The following is a 17568-nucleotide window of genomic DNA, read 5'->3' on the forward strand; positions in this document are numbered from 1 at the left end:
TTTATTAACTCAATGCTATTTTATAACCACTGTCCTAAAGGTTGGATGAGAGCAACTTTTTTCAATCATTAGACCTTTGTAATCTGGAGTCTTGTTACGGAATCAATCGTGTTCCTTCAAAATTTATATGTTGAACCCTCAATGTAACTATATTTGAAAATAGGTCCTTTAAGGAGGTAATTAAGGTTAAATGAGGGCCTAAAGGGGGGGCCCTAGTCCAGTAGGACTGGTCTCCATACAAGGACAAGAAGATATATCAGAGAATTTTTTTTTTCTGTGAGCACTCAAAGAACATGTGAGGAGGTAGAGACAGGTAGCTGTCTACATGTCAGGAAGAGAGGTCTCATCAGAAACAAAACTCGATGAAACCTTGACATTGGACTTCCAGCCTCTATAACCGTGACAAAATAAGTTTAAGCTGTGTAAGATGTGCACTCTGTGGTGTTTTCTTATGGTAGCCAGCACAGACTCATACACGCCTAGAGTAAAAGCTGCCTGTGGTATTTTCTTATGGTAGCCAGCACAGACTCATACACGCCTAGAGTAAAAGCTTCCTGTCTTCAAGTTTCATACTGCTTCTTTTTCTTGCTTTCGGGAGATGGTTCTCTGAAGCCAAGGCAAGAGAAACCAAGGAGCATCCATTAGAATGTTCCTTCTCTCAAGTTTCCATGGCAATGGAGAGGGATAAGATTGGAGATAAAAGAAAGATAACATCCCTTATTTCATTGTACTTCTTACTCTTTCCTCATGATTATTCCGCTGGAAACAACTTCTTCAATACAAAGGAACACCTTCAAACCTGTCGGCGAGGTGAGCAATTTTCCATCATGGACCTGCCCTCAGGTAGGTTTGGTGGCTGTCTCCCTAATGGTTCTCTTTCTCTTTTATATCCTGGATGCCACCTCACTTTTCATCTGATTTTTTTTCTTATTAACAACTTGTAACTACATATATTCTAAGGTTTTGTCTGTGGTTTCTGCCCCTTTTTATGCTAGCAGCAATAATTGTTCCTAAGATTTCTTTTAAAATTATTTTGTTTTATAACTGAAATTTATAACTGTACACTCCAGTACCCTCACATTTCATGTACACAAATGCCCTCTGTATATTTCAAGGTAAATGTCTTCACAGGAATATAATTAATTTATGTAGGTTTGTGTAGTTGACAAAGCACCTTCTTCTATACCATCTACCTGGTGGGGCAAAAGTAGGTTTATGGTTGTGAGTAAACAAAACACAGTTTATTCCTGTATTACTATTTATTGATGACTTTATTATTTCCCAAATGAACAACTGTAAACCCACTTTCGCCCCACACCGTGTGTGTGTTTTCCCTGTATCAGTGCCGTCAGGCGTGCAGTATTAATTCTATTTTACGTTTAGGGTGCTGACTCTCAAAAACATTAATTTTTCAAGTCATGAAATAAGTCGGGTAAGCAAAGAATATTCAGATGTCAACCATACAGATATTTGAATGTTCCCAACTGTTCAAAACCCTCTGTAATGGAACTTTGAGTGTTACTGTTACTTACAATCGGCCTCTCTTTCTCAAATTTCTTAGTTAACACCACCATTGACCAAACACATCGTCCTTAAAGTTGACTCTCAATTTAAAAACTATATGAAATTTCCTACAGAGTTGTTAATCATTCCACATGCCCAGGTCATTGGAAAGAACAAACAAGAGAATGAGCCTGAAGAAACATGGGTTATTGTATCCATATTCAGTAAAAAATATCCTATTTTCAAGCTACATTATTATCACACAAAATAAGAATAATACTGGTAATATCCCTCACGTTATTATTGGTCTTTGTGCCAATTAAACGTAGGCTTAAACACAAGGTACAAAATATTGTAAGTTAATACATTGCCTTATGCTGTCTTAAAATTTAGGAAGTAATACTGGTGACTAGTGACAATAATATAAGGAAGACTAAACATGTCTTAATGAAAGTAAATGTTTATTCTGGTCTGGAAACCATTCCTTATTTGATCATCTTTGGAAAATATAAAATGTCAGAGTCATTATTTTTTATTAACTGGATCTGGCATGGGCATAAATAGTAAATTGAACTATTTATTTTTGGTGGTAGGCATTAAGAAAAAATTAGGCTGAAAACATATTAAGGCTTAAAGTATATCACATATAAGTTCTTATAGGTAAGTGAAATCAATTTTTAGTAAAACTTTTATTATAAATCAATATCTAAGATGATTTTGGTAAAATACAAATAACCTGTCATCACACAAGGAATCGTTTGTGTGTCTGGCTCATCACAATTTTAATTGTAAATCTCAGGAAATGCAGAATATGACAATTAAGTTAGGAAGTGCTCAATGGATTGCAGAGTAGTAAATTTTATTAAATTTCTTCATAAAATAACATTGACAAATAATCTAATACAGAGCTGTTTGTGCATCTCTAGGTATTACTGAAGGGGCAGACAGGCAGCTCCAAATTCACTCAGAAGAGGAGCTTTGGTTTGTTCTCAGTAATTTCCATGTTCTGTGGTATGATTTTAAAATTTATTTGGTTCTTTCCACAAGGAAGTGGGGATTTAAAAAAGCAACATATCTAATATTGCTTTTAAAGTATGATTTTAGTGCAGTCTAAATCCATGTAAACACCATTAGCTTCTTAATAATGAACTATAAAGTAAATTTATTTTGTAAGTACTGATAGAAAAATACAGGAATAATTTGATATATGATATAAACTGGAAGATTTGGGGAAAAATAAGTAAATTTCTTAGAATTTGTCTCCTGATATTTGCTTTATGATAACTACATCAAATGCAATTTTCATATGAGTGAAGAGTGTCCAAGGAAAGCGATGTTCAACCCTGCCCTTGCTAATAACAGGTTTATTATATGTTAGATTAAAGATTTCAGTTCATTCATAAGTATTTTATGCCATCACATTTGTAAACATTTACCAATGTCTACTTAAGTAAACTAAACCAAAAATGCTTCTACATTCTCTGTAAAATAACCTCTATCGCTCTTATCAGATAACCCTAAAGTAGGAAAAATCATTTGACATGGTTCCTCTAATGCTAAGAAAACAATAATGCACTGATTTTTTTTTTAAAACTTAACTCGCCTCTGCCACACTCTGGGTCATCTATCACCGCTTTTAGAATGCTGTGGCGCTTACTTACTACACACGCCTAGAAGCTGGAAAGAGTAAATGCAAATCCAAAACATCGTTACCAATCTTCCATTCGTATCAGACTCATTAGTTTCTCTTAACATTTAAATGGGCACAGATATGATAATACGTACGTATTTTCCCACAGAAAGTATATAAGATATGATCGTAACATTTGGATCACTATCCTAATTACCCCAAACTTAAAATACACTTGAATCTTTCAATTCACCTTAAAAGTGAAAACAACTTAAAAGTGAAAACAACTAAGTGTCGTGAGTGTGCTGCTCAGGATTTCAGTAGTTGTCCCCAATTCTAACAGTCACTGGAGCACTTATTTCCTGGGAAGCTCTGTAGTTCCATGAGTGGAGGCATTGCTATCTAGAGATAGTAAACACTGTCATGGACTGAACTCAGGGCATCTAGAGATGTCCTCAGTAAAGTGTCTAGAAATTTCAGTGGATTAGAAAGATTAGATTACCGTTGAGTCAAGAATGGGATTTGTTAACTGAAGATCAGTTTCTATATAATTATTAGCATTTTTGCAGTGCAAAAACTAAGAACCGTGGAGTCAGATTTGGGTTTTAATTGCAGCATTGCCTTTTATTAACTATATTCTCACCAGCAAGTCACTCAGAACTCTGTTGCCTTATCAGTACGTGTGTGCAAATACCAACTTATTGCTCTAGGTTGATCATATATGTGAAGTATCTGACTTTGGTATCTGGGTAATGTTTATATTACACTATACACTAAAACATATTTTTGAAAGATGTGCTTTCAGTAAAATTTTAGTTCACTAGTTCCTTTAAATAAATAACTTTCCAAAGTTTAATGATTTTTTCAAAAAGTTATTCTCTTCATTCACTTTATGATGATGTTTTTAAATTCTTTTGGGGGGGGTCATGGGTGAACTTAAAGAGTATAGTCTGTTTAAGAATAATCCCATTTACCTTTCTCATGGGGGTATAGAGACGGTATCCAGATTTCAGAACATGACCCTCAGGACCAAAGTGCTATCAATTTTAGTGCCAAGGGGTGGGGGGGTGCCTGAAACCCAGACTCTGGAATTTGTCAGATTATTTTCCTGATGCCCAGTTCTTAACCACTCCCAACTCAGTTTCCCTAACTCTATAAGGGTATTTACCATCCTTTTAGGCAGGATATAAAGATTAATTAGTTAGGATTGCAAAGTGCTTTAACCATAAAATGCTATATGAGACAATAGGATAAGTATCAATAATATCCTGTTAGGAGTGCATAGACAGCCATGTAAGGTAACTAAGAAAAATAAATTGCAGTGCTTGGTATAAAATTGAAAATCACTAATGGAATGAAAGTTTGTTCATACTGGGAGCAGTGTTGCATCATGTATAATGTAACACCAGGTCATTTTCAATAGTTTTAATTGCCATGATCAACTGATCCTTAGAGCTGTTCCTGACAAGCTCTTGAACGGCCCTAATGTGCATACAACAGTGCCAGAGACCAGCATTATCCTCTCCTGAACATTAAACGGTATCGACCCCCTTCACTGGGCCCATCACTCAACAGACTCCTTAAAGTAATTCATGACACAATTAACATTAATTAACTTTACAGAGCCCCCTCCAAACTCTGCCACTGGAAGACTTCAGACACTGAAGAAAGTAAAGAGCAACTAACAAAAAATTATGAATCTTCTTCTGAGAGCCATCAATTAGGGTAAGTAAAAGATTCCTAAATTTTTATAACCCTCATTTATTATTTGCCACTCCTGATGAAGTTTATCCTGCACAAAGATATCTTTAAAACCACTCAGTACTAAAAGAACCATCCATCTCTGTGCTTCATAGCTACTTTAAGACTGAGAGCGGCAGCTTCCAAATTAGTGTCAGAGGAAACCAGAGTCACAAGTGATTACTGGGTCCTATGGAAATGAAAACCAAATACTTCTCCAGGTGCGCAAAGAAAGAACTTGGCCTTGTCCTCTCATCTCTATTTGTACATGGAGATACAGGAATTATATTGCTGCTCTGAGTTCCAAGTGATTCACACAAGCCTTCTCTAGAATATCAACAATAACCAGACTCTACCATGTATAATGCATGGCTTTTTTACATGTATTGTCCATTTAACCATCACAGTAAGTCTATAAAATAAATATTTCAGTAATTTTAGTTGAACTTGCTACCAATATGTTTGATTTTATTCCAACTCACTGAAAGTAATCCACCTCGAATGTTTTTTTAAACCTGAACCTATATACTTTTTGTCATACAGGTAGCAAAGTGGAACATTCATGTTATATAAAGCATGGATACAGGTACATCTGGAGGGAGGTTGACTACAGTGTAGCACAGAGCACTAACTCTCAAAGAGAAAACAAGTTTGTTTGTTTTCTCCTAGATAACTACTGGCATGGAAAAGGGCTAGAAAGAACTGGTATATGTATCTAATAAGTTTAAATTTACTGTCACAGTCACCAGGTAGCTCAAAGGTGTCCTGGAAGAGGTCTTGTTCCTCTTAGATTTAGACGTCTGAAAAATGGCAGCCTATTATTCTGTATATCCCAGTCATACTCTACCAAGCACAGTATTGCTATGGGGCTACACGCACATCTTTGGATTCTAGATCCTTTCATTTTTAGTATCCTTTGAAACCGAAAGTGCTCATGATTTTAAATTAATTTGTGACTATGGCTTTAGAATTTATTTTTTCCCTCTTTCTCTACTCATAGATCTAGATCATGGGTGTCAAACTTATTTTCTCCAGGGGCCACGATTGCCTTCAAAGGGCTGAGTGTAATTTGGGACTGTATAAATGTAACGACTCCTTAACTAGGGGCAAGGAGCTCGGCGCTGCCACCGGATAGAAACAAGTGCCGGGTGGGATAAAAGTAGGTGGAGGGTCAGATTGGGCCCGTAGGCCTCGTGTTTGCCACCTGTGCTCTAGATTCTCCCCTGGAAAATCAGGAACACCTGAGGCAGCAAACACACTAGCCCAGACCTGACTAATGGTCACGAGCCTGCACCTCTGGCAGGCTAGAAATATCTGGACCTAAGTTATGTTTCATCTCCTGAGATCTACAGTGGAATGCCCCCTTGGTTACTTTTCCATGGAACCAATCAGAGGGACACAAGAAAAGACCTCAGTGCTGTCCTCAAAACCTAAAGAAATGACTCATTACCCTTAGCTCACCTCTGACCAGTCAGCTCCCTACAGGACCCAGAATCCCTAACACAGTGCCTTGTGATTTTTGCCCCATATAATCTGTAACCTACACGCCCTCCGGGAGTCAGGTATTGTAGAGCATTTATTCACCTATTCTCCGGCTTTGTGTCACTCCTGGAATAAATTCTTTCCTTCCTTTACTGCAAATTCCCACTCATGCATTTATTTGGGCCGGTGTATGCAGGCATAAAGGACTCAATTATTGGGGTTTGATAACACTTTAACAGGATTATGCAAGAACAAACTTTCTTCATTATCTTTTGGGGTCTGCCTGAAAAAAAATGGTATCAAGTCCATAGTGATTTTCAAAGAAATTAAAGATTTAAAAATATATCTTTTTAGTTTCATGCATATCTATTGTAAGATTCTTTTTCTACAAAAGTAATTTTAGCCTGTCTGTTACAGCAAAGTTTTTTTAATAAAGTTTAAATATGGTACATGAACAACTCCAAAAATTATTCTAGTTGTCATAGAACACAGTAGAAAGCAAAACAGCAGATAACAAAAAACTTAGAAAATAAAACAGAAACTAAACTATGCACCAAATACATAAAAATGCAACATATTCCAAAAATATTTCTGGGTTGGTGACTTTGTGTTGACTTTTGAAGAAAGAATGTGGCTTATACAGTGTTACTTGCTCTCCTCTATGCATTAGATACTCACATTGTTATTTTGAATATTTTCTTTCCTAATAACAGAATTCTTAATCCTGTTTAAGCGCTTGCCAATGCATAAAAGCAATAAATAGTAGGACCTATTGGCTGAAGGTAGGAATCTGAACTCTTACATTAGGAATTCTAATTTTTTAAATGTTTGTTTCTTATCCCAGACAACTGGGGCAGGATATAGCCAATTTTTTTTTTCATGAAGATTTAAACAATTCAGATTTTATAACCCTTGATCTATCTTAAATTTTGTGATGCCAATTATTTATGTTTTCATCTAACACACAATAATTTGTCTGAAGCTGTGTCGGGAAGGAGGCATAAGTGATGACTAAGACTCAGCCTCTTTTGAGAAATCCACATGTCAACAATAGTTACATAACACAGAGTGGTAACTACAGTGATAGCAACGTGAATGGAATATGGTGATTACATAGTAACTTGAGATCCCTTAACTCCGCCCAGGGTGGACAGAGAAAGCTTTCCATTGGAGTTGTCTTACAGTTTGGAAGGCAGTTGGGTAAAGACAGATGGCCTGTTGGAGTTTCTCTGGCTCCAGGAATAAGGGGATCGTAAGAATACTTGAGAACTGATATTCTTCTAAGTAATTTGTTTTTTCAGTTTTCAAATAGTACTGGTAATCATGGCTAGCTCCAACAATACAGTAAGAAATTATACTTCCAAAGAATATTTGCTTCCCTTCAGACTAGAGAACGGCTGCATGTCTGGGAATTTATGAATCAGGGCCAATCATTGCCCCTCCTTCTGTCATTACCTCCCAAACCAGGGACATGGGAGTTCTCAGTGTTATCCATCCTGGGCAGCTAATGCACACACGCTTGGGCAGCCTCTGTTCTCTCCCTTCCCGGTGTTGTAATGGATGAGGAACCAAGCCATACTTCCCCTTTAAACTTCTAAGAGTGGGCATCATCTATGCATTTATTCATCGCTCATGCTTCAGTGGTGATATAGAAGACGTGAAAACAAAATGACTCACCTTAAGACACTCATGCCTAGTGGAACAGACAGACACTTAAAGAGATAATAATGCATTAAAAATATCTCTTGGTACAGACATTTACAAAGGGCTGCAGGATTTTCGAAAGCTTCTTTGAAGAGAGAATATTCTACTCGTGTCTTTAAAGACAGGCAGATGTTAACAACGAAAAACGGGAAGAAAATTTTAGGCATACAAAGCAGCCGATGGGGGAAAAAAAGCCAGAGATATTAAAATTCACAGTTCTTTCAGAAAACTTGGATTATAATGTACATAGAAAAGAGTTTTATGGTGGAAGATTAAGTTGTAACATCACCTGCAATTAAATTTTGAAGGCTCTTTTATGCCATCATAAAAGTATAGGACTTTATTTGAGGGCAATGAAGAGTGAAGATATTTTAAACTAGGAAGTTATAATGTCAGGTATCTTTTACGTTTTTTGTCCTGGAAGTCCGTGGATGTGGGGTGGCAAGCCAGTGTGGAGTCCATTGCCCTGGAGCTTTGAAAGTTGTAAAATTCTAAGCAAGCATTAGGCCTTGCAGTTTCCCACTCCACAGGAAAGGAACCTGGAAGTCCATCATCCGAACAAGCAACAAGACAGACTGAAAAATCAGTAACTCTTGTCATGTCCATAAGAAAGGGAAAGACACAAGGCACCTTGCTGTTCCCAAAGTTAGAGAGACAAACACTAGGAGTTGTGGCTTATGGAACAGAGGCTCCCAAGTGGAAACCTTGCTGGTGACCGGTGCCAGTTAAGAAAACCTGGCCTGTATGTGATGAATTGCGGGATGCTCAGTGCAGACAAGTTTGAGAGTGAAAACTCACAGGGATGCAATCATGGGGGGGGCGGCTTTTGATAGTCAGATTTACCCTCCAGGAGCTCAACCTATTCCCCCAGTAGATATCAGAGATAAATTCTCTGATGCTTCTAGGAGGGCAAGGGGAAAATGAATCATACAAAATACACCAGATTACTCTCTTCTTTTTGATGAGGCCTGCCCTCCCAAGAAACTACAGTATTTTTGGACTATAAGATGCACCCCCCGAATTTGGGAGGAACATGGGGGTGTGTCTTATCGTCCGAATGTAGCTTGCCTGGCTCACTGGGGGAGAGGGGCGGTAGTGGAGCAGGGTTTTTTTTTTTTTTTTCTCCTCTAGAACCTAGGTGTGTCTTATGGTCCAGTGCATCTTATAGTCCAAAAATATGGTAGTGATTCAGAGCCTAATTTGCTGGGGTATTTTCAGTCCCTAGCAGACCTGGAAGAAGGGAGATACCCAGTTGCAGCCCACTCGAGCTATCCTATCCCACCTCAGGTTGTAGAAAGTAATTGAAAATTGTGACGTTCATTTCCCATGGCACAGGATCACCGAAAGACTAAGCACTAATCATAGGCCTGTAGAACACTGCCTTTCCCTTCCTACCTTACCAAAACATTACAGAAGTCCTGGTTATAGCAGTTCTGTTTCCCCCATTACATCATGTCTGTCTATCATGAAAAATTACTAGGCATGCTAAAAGGCAAAAAATAAAATTGGAAGAGACAGAACAAGTGTGAGTACAAGACCAGTAATTTAAAACAACTACTATTACTATGCTAAGGCATTACTATGCTAATGGATAAAGTAGACAGCATTCAAAAACAGATGGACAATTTAAGCAGAGAGCTAAAAATTCTAGCGGGGAGGAATGAATGTGGGAGTTGAGGGTGGATAGGGTGAAGGAGAGTAATAGTGGGGCAATGGGGACCACTGTAACTAAACAACAATAAAAAAAGAAAAGAAAGAATTATCAAGAAAAGCTGATGAACAAAACCACTGTAACAGAAATACAAAAATGCCTTTGATGGGCTTATTGATAGAGAGCTTGCCTAAAACTTTCTGAGCTTGCCTAAAACTTTCTGAGCTTGAAGATCAATAAAAATCTCCAAAATTGAAAAAACAACAGAAAAAACATGGAATAAAACAGAACCGAATATCTGAGGACTGTGGGATAACTACAAAAGGTATACCACACATGGAAAGAGAATCCAGATGGAGAAGAGAAAGGAAAACAGTTGCGACAGTAACTGAAAACTTCTACAAGTTAATGTTGAGACACAAATCGGCAGCACAGAGAATACTGAGCAGGACCATTCACACACAAATATCCCGCATTCTCACTAACCTAGGAATTAGGAAACCAAAGATAAGAAATCCTGAAGAAGTCAGTATTGGTGGGGGAGCACATTACCTATCAAGGGAAAAAGGTAAGAGTTGTATCCAGCCTCTCCGCAGAGTCCATATTAAGCAACAAGAGTGGACTGAAATACATAAAGTGTTCAGAGGAAAAAAAATCCACCCATAATTCTGTACCCTGAAAGATCTGCACACCTAAAACTACAAGACAATGAAAGAAACTGAAAAATACCCCAGAAAATGGAAATATATCCCATGCACAAGAATTGGAAGATTTAATATTGTTAAAATGTCCATATTACCCAAGGTATTCTACACATTCAATGCAATTCCTATTAAGATTCCAATGGCATTTTGTCCCGTAACTAGAATAAACAATCCTAAATTTTGTATAGCATCACAAAGGACACTGATTAAGAAAATCAACCTTGAGAAAGAAGCAAGAGGCTTCACATTCCCTGATTACAAAGCTGTAGTATTCAAAACAGTATAATATTAGCATAAAAGCTGATGCATAAATCAATGGGACATAATAGAGACCTTAAAATATCTGAAAATCTCTCTCACCTTATAAGGACACCAGTTATGTAATTAGGGCTCACTCTAATCCAGTATGACACGATTTTAAATTGATTACATCTGCAAAGACCCTATTTCCAAAGATGGTTGAATTCACAGATACTGCGGTTTAGGATTTCAACATATTTGGTATTTGGGGGGTAAACAACAAAAAATTCTACCAAATACAGATGCCAAGGCTTTTGAGGTAGTCCTTGAGCCAAAGGCAGCAGTTGAAGTCCTGGGCCTCCCAAGGACAGCTCTGCCTTCCTGTCCCTACTGCGCTCAGTCACTGGCAGTGAACTGCCCATGGGAATGCTGACCTCTGTGCCAGCCCGTTGATGAATTTCAGCCCGCAGCAGCTGGGCTCTTGATCAGTCATCCTCATGGTTGCCACAGGTAGATTTTTGTAGATTTGTGTATTTCTGAGCATCTACAATAGATTGTCAGGAAAAGTCAGAAACTTCATTTTCAAGAAGTTTCTTTTAAGGTTTCTGCAAATCTAGTTGGTGCCTCAATTGGCAGGTGCAAGTTAATTATGTGGGTACTTAATTGCTAATTTCCTATGCAAAGCGATATTTGAACTTTTAGTTCTCAATTGAACATGCATCAAAATGGGGTTTTAACTGCTCAAAGACACTGCAGCATTTCTAAGTGTATTTTCGTTTCTCTATATTAGCTTGCTCCGATACTGTCGATATGGTCTCTTGTTTGGAAGAATAACACTAGTAATACCATTTGATAGATGAATATGTTAAAAAGAGCTGTTCTTATTTTTGTAAAACTGAACTTCTAGACAGGCTCAAAAATATGTTTACTTCTTTAAAAAATAATGTCTATTATATAAAAATTTCCAAACTGATAATTAGAAAGTGGCCATTAAAATCACATCTAAAAATTATCTCATGTTCACATATGAGAGAGGACCCCTAAAAAAAAGGGAATTACCTTCTGGAAGGTGGGCCCCTTATGGTACAGGCTTCCCCAACTGGTGAGTTTTCTAGGAACCCGTCTGTATCAGTGTAGCAACTGGTTGTGTTGTGAGAGGCTGTGTACGGTTTCAGTGATTTTTTTTTTGAACTCTTTCAACATGTTTCATGATGGGTGACTTACCAGCACACCTGCCCACACCATGCTGAGTGTTCAGCAGTTTTTGACCCCTGAATGGCATGACCCTGGTGCCCCACCCTTCTACTCAACTGATCCCAGCAGGGTTTTTTTTTTTTCCTTGGATGAACAAAGTCCTCAAAGGGAAACATTTTACAGATGATGGAAAATGGTGAAGAGGTGAAACAAAATAGCAGAAACACTAAAAGCCACCAAACTCAGTAAGTTCAAAACTGTTTTGAGCAGTGGAAAAAAGTCTTATAGGTGTATTACATCAAATGGAGAGTACTTTGAAGGTGAGTGAAGTTTAAATGCGTAAGAATAAATAAATACTGTTTTGGGGGGGACCCCCTCATATATGTAAACTGTTAAATCTGTCTTGACAGAAAGTATGCATATATGTGGAATTTCTTCATTTATATATAAATGGGGGTCAAAACACATTTTGTTTTGGACCTGGTAGGCAAAATTCGACGGTAGTCCTCAAAATTTGTGTCAGCAGTACACATACCTCTCAGTTATTCAATCAAATCCTAATCCATCTACTGCTGTGAAAGGATTTGCAGATGTAATTAAGGTCTGAAATTAGCTGACCTTAAAATAGAAGTTTATCATAATATTTTCAGCCCCGTAAATCTGAATCTAGAGGTCAGCCATGGAGGAATTTAAAGATTGAAAGCATGAGAAGGCTTTGACAGACCATCGCTGGCCAGAGGTTGGAGGCGGTACCTTAAAGAATCCAAGAAGGTCCCCCACTTTTCAGCTGACGGATAACAGAGAAACAAGGGACTCTACTACTGTCACAAGGCACTGATTTGGGCTATCAATTAAAACAAGTTTGGAAGTAAATATTTCCCTAGAATTTGCAGCAAACACTTTGATATCAGACATGATAACTTTAAGCAGAGAATCCAGTCATGCTATGCCAGACTTTTGACCCACAGAACTGTGGCGATAAAACTGGATGCTGTTTTAAGTTGCTAAAACTACAATAATAATAATAGAAAACAGAAACAGCATTTTAGTTTTTAATTTGATAATATAGCGTTTGTGTTTTTTTAACCTTACTTCATATAACTTTGTTATGTTACCATTATGTTTTCATACAATCTTTTATAAGGTTCAATGAGGTTTGCTGTTATGATCAGTTTCTTTAAGTGAAATTATTGGGTATGAGTATATGCATTAAAATTTAAAGATTTTCTATTCAAATTTCAACCACATGAAAAAAAATGTTCTCACAGTTTATATCTCTATTGGAAGAATTTGAACATGTTCATTTCTGTTTTTTACTTGTCAACAGTGTGACAATGTTTTTTCCAATCTTATAGCTGAAAAACAGTGTTTTCTTTGGCTTACATTTCTTTGATTGTTAAAGATATATTTCACACATATATTATCTATTTCTTATATTGTATCTTACTGATTCATTTCAGCTGTTCATTTCTGTACTTGTGTGATTAATTTAAGTGTATCTGTAAAGTGGTTTATCCCTTCAGAGTAATATTTGCCTTTTCTCTATCACATGGGCTGGAAATATCCAGTGTGTAATTTGCCTTTGACATTTTTCGGGTATTTCCTCTTAAATCATGGGAACATTTTAAACAATTTCTAGTTGGGAACATTTTAAACAATTTCTAGTTGGAAAAATTATATTAATTTTCTTTCTATATAAAGTTTCTAAATAAAGTTTTTACTTTTGGAGTTCTTCCTACTTATGATTTAACTTTTACTACCTGATAATATATCTCAATATCTTAATGTACTTAATAAAACCAACTGCAGAGGAAAATAGATGTGTATGTAAGAGTTAACATAACTATTATGTCCCTTCTGACAGTGTAATGGGATACAGAGTGGGGGGCCCCCAAAATAGCAGAGCATATTCGCCACAAACCTAAACTGGGGGGAAGGGAGGAGTGGATGATATGGCATTTAAGATACTTTACATAACAATGGCAAGTTAATAGCAGTGCTGCTGCCCCAGGTAAAAGGTGTTCGTGATCTTAAGAGTGTGTAGTGACTTATGACGTAGCCAGGGGAGTCGGATGCCCCTGTGTCACAGGGCCCTCTTGCCCTAATAAAGATGGCAGCTGAAAGAAGGTAAAAGATACAGGGAAACTGGCAAAAGTAGCACATCACAGGAGGGGCTGGATATGAAGTCACATAGAAAGTTCCAGGCCGAGCATTTAAAATAAGGGTGGGCTGAGAAGGAGGAAGCATTCATGCAGTTTGAAAGGGTGTAGAGAAGGGGTGAGGTCTGCCATGATGGCTGGTTTGGAAGGTGATGACATGAGGTTTGGAGTCAGAGCACTTCTGGAGTAAGAAGAAGGAGGCCTGCTGGGAAGCTGGCATGGAGAAGATGGCAGCAGAGCTGGTAGAGCTGTGCAGGGGCCTGCCCAGCCACCCGGACTCCTGAGAGATGCTTGGGGCTGACCTGTGATGGGGAATGCCGATCTTCAGCCATCTGCTTCCCTGAAGGACAGTACCTCTGACTGGCATATTCTGAAACTGGCCTGATTTGGCAAAGGGAGACAGGACTATGTGGTATTTTAAAGGGAGTGGAACTTAAGGGCAGAAATCTGTCATCATTCTAAGTCTGTATAACCCTTAAATACACAACCCCTTTCCTTTTTCACCAAACTCTTGCATTGGGAGTCACGCTTCTTGGAGGCAGGCAATGGAACCCCACAGCTGTTCTAGAATAGCATGGGCGGGGTTCTGTAAAAACAGGAGATAATTATTTTTAAACTGATAAGTGTTTCCATTTTTATAATCTTGTTATGCACGCAAGAGTAACTTTGGGGTTGCTGAAAGTCCTTTTTGTTCTTTTAAGACAGCATTTTTATTGTAGAAGCAAACTAGTTGACTGACAGGGCTTCATACAGCATCAAGAAATGTTTTAGAAATATGTGTTCTTTTTCTCTTTACCTGAGGACATGTTTTAATTGCCTTTTAGAGAAACAAGAAGGGGGAAAGAGAAACATGATTTAAGACAGAAGCATCTATTGGTTGCCTCCTATTCACAACCAGACAGGGGACCGAACCTGCAATCTAGGTATGTGTCCTGCCCAGGAATGGAAACTGCAACCTCTCAGTTACAGGACAACACTCTAACCAACTGAGCCACAGCAGCCAGGGCTAGAAATATGCATTTAACATTAAATTAGCTTGCTGTGCAAAATGCAATGATTGCCAGTTTCTCTTTTGATGCCCTCTTCCAAAATAACTATTCGAGTCCGGTAATACATAAAAAAGGTAAAATATCACAACAAATCAGGTCTATTTTAGAAATGTAAGGTTTAACATCTGGAAGGATAAGTATACCTCATTACACTTGCAGAACTAAGAGGGGACAAATGTACATTAAATATAAACATATAATTATTTGATAAAGTTTGCCTCCCATTTATGATTAAAATTTTTAGCTAGCTAGGAAAAGAAGGGAATCATTTAATTTGAAAAATACATATCTACAAAATTCCTGTAGAAACCACCAAATTTAGTAGTTACATTAAAAATAATAAAAAACCACCTCTCAAACTGGGAACAGTACCAAGAGGCCCTCTCCTGTCACTTGCATTCAGCACTGTGCTGGTGATCATGGCTAGTTCTAGGTAAGAGCTATGAAGAGGGATGGGGAGGAACAACCATAATCATCATCATTCACAGATGAGTGTGACTATGTGAGTAAAAAGTTCCAAATAATCTATATACAAATTATGAAAACTAAAAGCAAATTTAACAGATAAATATAAATCATTTTATATTTATATTCCAGCTATCAATGGGTAGACTATAAATTTCAAAAATAACATTTATAATAGTATTTATAATAAAATTTGGGAGGTCTATAAGAGCCCTATAAAACATATGGAGAGAAATTAAAGATTATATAAACATATCAGAATACATCATTTTCATGGATTACCAGCTCAGTATTGAAAAGATGTCAATATGCACTTTACAAATGAATCCCTAGATTCAACATAATCATGGCGACATTTTTATAAGGTTTTTGTTTTGAAGTTATCAAGGTGATTCTAAAATTTGGAATTTATATTTGTCATTTTTTACAGAAATAGAAGCCACAAATAAAATCATGAAGAAGAAGAAGAAAAGTGGAGGGTATATACTGTCAGCTATTAAAGCTCATACAAAGCTACAGTGATGAAGAAATGAGGTCCAGCACAAAATTCAACAAGTAATCAACGAATCAGAAGTGGATCTAATCTTAAATTATCTCTTGATTGAGAACAAAGAGAGAGAAAAGATTGTCTGTTTAATAAATGCTGCTGTATCATTTGGATAAGCATATGCCAGAAAAGAAATCCTAATTCCTACCCCACACCATTAACTAAAATCAGTCTCAGATGGAAATGTAAAGTTAAAAGGTAAAATATTAGGGATTTTAGAAAAACAACATATGCTATCAGAAACAGCATGAAACATAAAGAAAAAATGACAATTTAGACTATGATAAAATAACAAACTTTGTTTACTACAACACTATTAGAAGAGTGAGACAATGTGTCACAGAGTCTGACAACTCTGGGGAAGATATCTGTGATACATGTAGCTGATAACTCATACAAAGAAAACAAAAAACTCTTATAAATCAATGAAAAAGGAATAAATGCATTGGATTGTGCCTATTCAGATTTAAAAGACTTGAATATCATTCCATAAAGGACAATATCCAAGTGACTAATAAACATGGTAAGATGCCTGAATTTCATTTGTCATCTGGGCAATGCATATAAATAATAATTAAAGTGCATCTATCTGAGCATCTATCTGAACAATACAAATAAGTTTGTATTATTTTTATTTTTAAAAAAATTTAATTGTATTTTCTCCATTACCATTTAGTGCACTTATACCCTCCTCCCCCTGCAATCACCACACTGTTGTCCATGAGTCCTTTTTCCTTTTTGGCTCCATCCCTCTATCACCTAACCTCCTCCCTTTAGCTGTTATCCTGCTCTCCGTCTACGAGTCTGTCTCTATTTTGTTTGTTAGTTTAGTTTGTTCATGGAACAAATACATTTTTAGAGTTAAAAAAATTTATTGTTATTGATCCAAACAGAAGAATTGCCACTTCTAGAATTCACTGCTATGCTTTCTAAACACATTTTGTTAATTTTCAAGGTTGGTTTACATGTTATAGCTTCCCAAATTCATGGCAATAACTTTGTTGTAAGACATTGTTAAAAAAGATCTAATTTGGGGGTATGGGTGTTAAATGTCAGTGATAATCCTGGTTTATTCCCTATTGTCATTGTGTCAATGATAAGTAATATAGTCACTCTATTTAGAACACTTTTTCCATAATTAGTATGTAATTTCTGATTCTTGATTTTTATAGGACATGCAAATGCTTGCCTTAATGTATTGTATTCTGTTGTTCTCAATAAAAAGGTAGTTCTCCAATAAAACAAAATTTACTACACTTAGATATAGTTATAAATGTATCAGAATGGGTAAATCTTAAAAGCCAGAAAAATACCATACTTCTTGGTGAGGGTATGGAGTAATCAGCACTTTTCATATACTGCTAAATGGAGTTTAAAGTGGTACAGCTATTTGGACAATAGATTCACAGTGTTTGTAAAACCAAGCATATACAACCCCATGACTCAGTAATTTTGATCCTAATAATATAACCAAAGAACAGCACTATTGGCTATAACCAA

General features: G+C 36.8%; 1 long non-coding RNA gene across 1 annotated transcript; it reads left to right on the forward strand.

Annotated features, from left to right (window-relative positions):
- Positions 1 to 622: 622 nt before the first annotated feature.
- Positions 623 to 16201, forward strand: LOC123478382 (uncharacterized). Its single transcript, XR_006653572.2, has 4 exons — positions 623 to 843; positions 4757 to 4858; positions 14832 to 14930; positions 15952 to 16201. It is a non-coding gene; the product is annotated as an uncharacterized lncRNA (long non-coding RNA).
- The last annotated feature ends 1367 nt before the right edge of the window (positions 16202 to 17568 follow it).

This window comes from Desmodus rotundus, chromosome 6 (genome assembly GCF_022682495.2).
Source record: "Desmodus rotundus isolate HL8 chromosome 6, HLdesRot8A.1, whole genome shotgun sequence".
In the NCBI taxonomy this organism is placed as follows: domain Eukaryota; kingdom Metazoa; phylum Chordata; class Mammalia; order Chiroptera; family Phyllostomidae; genus Desmodus; species Desmodus rotundus.